This window comes from Palaemon carinicauda, chromosome 19, assembly GCF_036898095.1.
Source record: "Palaemon carinicauda isolate YSFRI2023 chromosome 19, ASM3689809v2, whole genome shotgun sequence".
Classification (NCBI taxonomy): Eukaryota; Metazoa; Arthropoda; class Malacostraca; order Decapoda; family Palaemonidae; genus Palaemon; species Palaemon carinicauda.
In genome coordinates this window covers 83,044,784-83,050,783 of record NC_090743.1, presented here as the reverse complement: position 1 = coordinate 83,050,783, position 6,000 = coordinate 83,044,784, and the positions used below count along the sequence as shown (strand labels likewise).

Sequence of the window (6,000 nt, the reverse complement as noted above, 5' to 3'; positions counted from 1 at the left end):
AGTCTTTAAAATTAAAACACATCATGCTCTAGGCATGCGGCACTTGTGTGACGACTATGACATTTCACCTGGGAGAAGAACAGTATATGAAAAGCACTAAATGTCTTTGAAATCACTACATATCACGCGAGGGTCAACATAGGCACCCGAGGAGTTAGAGTCCCAAGTAACTCACTGTTCTATGCAGAGTTAGGTGCAGGTTTCATAACACTACCTGCGGCTACCACAAAATGTTTGACTTCATGCACTTGTTTCGCATAATGTTTGAAGAAAACACGCGAGGATTTCCAGCCTGTGAAACTCTTAAGGCTTTCGAAATCCATACTCTGAAAGAAATTCAGAGACGATGCAACTTTTCTAGGATCGTGACCGGCGGGTGTACTGTCAGGATCCGCTCTGCGAATGAAGTAGGTGATTTTCGCTCTTAGTTGTTTCAGTGACAGGTCGCTGCCCGATGTTTCTCCTTTGAAGAGTTGGCCTCCACCAAAGTCCGAAGTTCTACGAAGATAGACCTTGAGGCTCTTTACTGGACATAGAGAGGCATCTTCTTTCAGGGGGCATATTCTCCAAGGGCCCCATCTTTTGGTGGGTAATTCGTTTTTGGCGAGAAACGTCGGATCCGGGAAGAGGGTAAGGTCTCCTGAATCTGTAAACAGAATGTGGCCCTCGTCCCTTGATAATGCCACTATTTCGCTGACTCGGGCTCCTGAGGCTAGAGCAAAAAGAAAAATAACTTTTTGAGTCAGATCCTTGAGAGGGCACGAATCATTGTCCAAGTTGGAGGCAAAATGGAGCACCTTGTCCAGGGACCAGGAGATCGGTTTTGGTGGGGGTGCTAGGCGTAGACGAGCGCATACCTTCGGCAGTTTATTGAAGATGTCGTTGGACAGATCAATCTGGAAGGCATACATCAGTGGTCTAGTCAAGGCCGATTTGCAAGTAGAAATCGTGTTGGCTGCCAAGCCTTGTCCATGAAGGTGAATGAAGAAGGACATGCAAAAATCGATGGTGATTTCCGTAGGATTTTTTGCCTTGACGAATGAGACCCATTTTCTCCAGGATGATTCGTATTGCCGTCGTGTGGATTCGGTCTTGTATTCCTCGAGGAAGTCGAGACTCTTCTTCGATATCCCGAACCTTTTCTTCACGGCTAGGGAGAGAAAATCATGAGATGAAGGTCCCTGACTTTCAATGATGAAGCGAAGACAATCGACTTCTGTACTTGCTGGGAGGGAGAGAACTGGGCCCGGGAGAGGGATCAGCGTAGGTTGTAGCTCCAGGACTAGGGGGGTACCAGTTGCTCCGAGGCCACTTGGGAGCCACTAGGGCTGCTGTTCCTTTGAAGGTTCTCAGTTTGGAGAGGACTTTCAGCAGAAGGTTGGTGGGAGGGAACAGGTAGATCTTGGACCATCTGTTCCAGTCCAGTGACATGGCGTCCACTGCTTCTGCCTTGGGGTCCTCGTACGGGGTCACATATCGAGGAAGTTGATTGTTGTCGCTCGTTGCGAAGAGATCGATCTGAAGTTCTGGGACTTGGTGAGAGATGAAGGAGAATGATCTTGCGTCTAGAGACCATTCCGACTCTATCGGGCTTATCTGAGATAGAGCGTCCGCCGTCAAATTGCGGAATCCTTGTAGGTGAACTGCAGACAGGTGCCATTTCTTCTTCTCTGCCAGACGGAAGATTGTCAGAAGCACCTGATTTATCTGGGGCGATCTTGAGCCTTGGCGATTGAGACATCGAACTACCACCGAGTTGTCTAGGGTTAGACGAATATGGATCGAGGGAGGCGGGGAGAGTTTCTTCAGAGTTAGAAGGACCGCCATGGCCTCCAAGAAGTTGATGTGAAACGTCTTGAATAGGGGAGACCATGTGCCTTGAGCCTGTTTTTGGTGGGAGTGACCTCCCCAACCCTCCAGCGAGGCGTCCGTGTGGATGTTGAGTGATGGAGGTGGGTGTTGAAGAGGGATGGACCTTTTCAGGGCCTTTGCTTCCGACCACGGCTTGAGGAGCAGCCGAAGTCTGTTTGGGAGCCGTCTCTTGAGGTCTCTTCGAGCGATGGATGCGGAACGTCTCCAGACTCCCGCGGCATCCTTTAGCTGTGCACGTAGCACTGGGTTTGTCACTGAGGCGAACTGTAGAGAGCCTAGAACTCGTTCCTGCTGACGTCTTTAGATCCGTGTGGATTTCAGCAGTCGCTTGACAGACCCTGCTATTTCCTTCCTTTTCTTCTGGGGAATGGAAAGGCGGTGTGACTGAAGGTTCCACTGGATTCCTAACCATTGGAACTTCTGAGCTGGAGAGAGGCGAGATTTCTTCGCGTTTATCTTGAATCCCAGGTGTTCTAGGAACTGGGTGACTTTGTTGCAGGATTTTAAACAATCCCCGGGCGATGGAGCCCAGACTAGCCAGTCGTCGAGGTAGGCCATCACCTGGACGTCTCGGAGGCGAAGCTGTTGAACGATGGCATCCGCCAGCTTTGTGAAGATCCGAGGGGCCACGCTGAGGCCGAAGGGCATGGCCCTGAAGGCGTAGCTTTTCCTTTGGAGTCGAAATCCTAGGTAGGAGGAAGCGTGGTGGTTCATTGGAACGTGCCAATAGGCATCCGCCAGGTCTATTGAGACCGTGTAGGAACCTTGAGGCAGAAGGGTCCTTATCTGTTGAAGAGTCAGCATCTTGAACTTGTTGTTCGCTATGAACTTGTTGAGGGGGGATAAGTCTAGAATGACTCTGAGCTTGTCGGAGTCCTTCTTGGGGACGCAAAACAGTCTCCCTTGGAACCTGGTTGACTTTACCCTCCTTATCACCTTCTTGTTCAAGAGATCTAGGACATATTCTTCCAGAAGGGGGGTTGATTGTTGGAAGAATTGCTGGAAGGTTGGGGGTGGTTGAGTCCAACTCCAGCCTAGACCCTTCTTGACGATGCTGTGTGCCCAGGGATCGAAGGTCCAACGATCCTGGAATTGGCGGAGTCTTCCTCCCACCGGAAGCACTTCATTGCTTCTGGTGTCCCGAGGGTTTACTGCCTCGGCCGCTAGCTCCCCTTCCTCCTCTGCCTCTGGAGGGACGGCGAGATGCGTCTCTGCCTGCACCTCTGTTTGAGCCTCTACCTTTGGGATGAAAGGTAGTCGTCTGTTGCTCGAAAGCAGGGGTGAAAACCGGCGACTGTGACAAGACCGGTTGGGTGACCAGCTGAAAGGTCTGCTGTGGCTGAGCTGCCACTTGGGGAGTAGCGGGTCCCGGAAACTGCCGTCTCTGTTGACGTTGCTGGGGTTTCTGCTTGGAGGATTTCCTCTTAGGTTGAGGGCCGTTGTCCTGAGAGGATTTCCTCTTCTTCGTCATGCCCCACTTGTGGAGAAGGTTCCTGTTCTCCGTGGCGGCCTTGTCGGTGATCTCTTTCACAAGGTCAGAGGGAAAGAGGTGCTTACCCCAGATGTTGGAGGAAATCAGCCTCCGGGGTTCGTGTCTCACTGTGGCACTTGAGAACACGAATTCACGACAGGCTCTCCGAGCCTTCATGAAGCTGTACAAGTCCTTAACTACAGTCTCCAAATGCGTTTTGGCGAGCACCATGTAGTGGTCGGGGACTCTAGTGTCACCGGCCATGACGTCAAGCTGTACCTGGAGGGACATGGATGCGGCGAGCCTTTCCTTCGTGTCTTGTTCCCGACGAAGGAGATGGTCATTAAGTTTCGGGAGGTCTTCGTTAAACTGACGTCCAGCAACGTCAGGATCTAGTTTCCCCACCACGAAAGTATGCTGGACATCTTTCCAGTGTCGAACATTGGGGGGAGTAATCAGGGAGAAGGGTCTGCACTCCTCCAGTGCAGGGCAAGGTTTCCCTTCTTCCACTGCTTTGTGTACCGCAGCGAAGGCCTTTTCCATGAAGGGGAGGATCGCATCATCTGGTGCGACGTAGGTAGGGTGCTTCTTGCTCAGCGCCGGAAGCTTTGAGCAGGTAAAACCCCTACTTTTAAAAGCGTTGGCCAGCATAGCCTGGGCCTTCGGGAGATCGAACACTATCACCTCCTTAGGTTGGGTCTCTTCTTTAGAGGCAGGTTCGGAACGAAGTCGGACGTAACAGTCCGGATAAGCCTCAAAACTCGGGAAGAACTCCACTTCTTCTAGGGCAACCGAGCCGACCTTCTCACTGACGAAGATCCTGCCCGTTGCGATAGGCATGTGCTCAGCATACCTCCAGGGGTTGGCGTGCGAGGATGCCGGGAGGTCCTTAACCGAAATCCTTTTCGGCTCCTTTGAACTTCCCATGGTCCTGATGTATTCGTGTGTTTCACGGAGTTTCTTGTCCATAAGAGCTTCGAGCATACGGAACATCTCCTGGGCGCTGGATGGGATGGGGTCCGGGGTGGCGGAGGTAGACGGGAGTGATACTTCCGTCGGTGTAGGAGTTGGGGCGGTGGTGGAAGGCGGAGCGACCTCTTGCTCCGACTCGGCGTATTCCACTCGGTCTTCCTCATAGTCCAATTCTTCGGCCATGAGGTTCCTCTCCGTGGTCTCTGATACCTCCGACATACGATCCGCGTTGTCGGTATCCAGGCGACACTCGTGCATGGACTGGGCCATGACTACATCGGGTTCCATCATGATCTGGACGGTGGGGATCTGATCCTTGGGGACCACAGAGTCTGGGGATGCCTTCGGGAAAAGTAAGGCCCTCAAGTCTTCAGTGGCAAGATATGGTCCAGTGGCGTTCTTCTAGAAGCCACGCACCCATTTGCGTAGCTTCTCTCGAGAAGCGTCCCTAACCTCCGCTGAGGGAGGGTTATTGAACGCCTCGACCAGGCGGTCCTGGCAGACCGTACAGTTCTGCGGGTCCCAAAACTTCAGATCACCTCTCTTGTTGGCACAAGGGGCGTGAGTCCTACACGCCGTGTGCCCATAGAAGTGCGGGCGCTTCACTCCACAGAAGCCGTGGTCGCACTTCACGTACTCTTCCTGTAAGAGAAAGAGAACATGAGTATGGGGGAGTCATAAGAATGACTTCTATTCTAAAGTTAAATATTAAAGGATTAATCTTTAACTTAATATTAAGTGGTATAAACAATGTGATGTTCAGAGAGTGGGCGGAAATGAAGGAGATAGACACATACTCCGTGTAACCCGCCCGGCTGGTTACCGTAACCTTATCCATAGGGAATTTGTTTGTGACCGAGGGCACAGGGCAGAATTCTTCATAGATTGCCAGGAAGGCAGGGGGAATTCTAGCGGGAATTGCCAAGGATATAAAACTGGGACTGAGGCCACTCAGACCATAGAATTGGGAACATAGCCGTGCTAAGATACACACAGCATGCTGAAAATTTGTGATATGCAAGAAGACAGCATGGTTATTAATAGAACGGTAAGATAATACCTATCTATTTATGTAGTCAAACCATCTGGTTGCAATGTAGGGCTATCAACATGAGATGATAGCTAGTAGAAGGGGTGCAAGTCGCTTGACGCCTCCGGAAGGCTCCGGCAGACCGACGGCACGCCGGAGGCCGCTCCAGCAGAGTTTCTGGCATTAGGGAAGACAAATATATAAGTCAGGAGTAATGCCAGGATGGCGGCCGCCGGCACAACGGCGGCACGCCGGCACAACTGCGGCACGCCGGCGGGGAGCGGCGGCTCCGGCAGCCGAAGGTTGCCGGCTTGGTGACAGGGACAAGGAAAGAGCTATAGCAGAACTGGACTGCCGGCAGTGGATGCCGGCACTCCGGGGGCCGGACCGATGGACGGACGGCCGAAGCTATGAGGTATGAAGGAAGGCCATCGGCTGGACGCCGACAGGAGGCGGCAGTCCCCGGCACACGGAGGACTGACGGCCCAGGGGGCAAGGAATGTGTCACCAAGGGCGGGAGGTGGGTATCACCAACAGGGGAGGCGGCAAGGGACCGGCACCAGGATAGTGAAAGAGACAGAAGGAGGGATGTAGGGGTACGGACACGGACCCCAAGACATCCCACCTGAGTGGGTGTACCCATGATAGAGGCTAG

At 52.6% G+C, this 6,000-nt stretch overlaps 1 protein-coding gene across 1 annotated transcript in view; it reads left to right on the top strand.

Moving 5' to 3' along the window:
• Window positions 1–1,504: 1,504 nt before the first annotated feature.
• The window catches only part of LOC137659104 (fibrocystin-L-like), a 194,302-nt gene continuing 189,806 nt past the window's right edge, over window positions 1,505–6,000 (top strand). The window contains exon 1 of the mRNA XM_068394184.1: window positions 1,505–1,508. The gene's annotated coding sequence lies outside the window, so the exon portion shown is untranslated. The remainder of the gene's footprint in view (window positions 1,509–6,000) is intronic.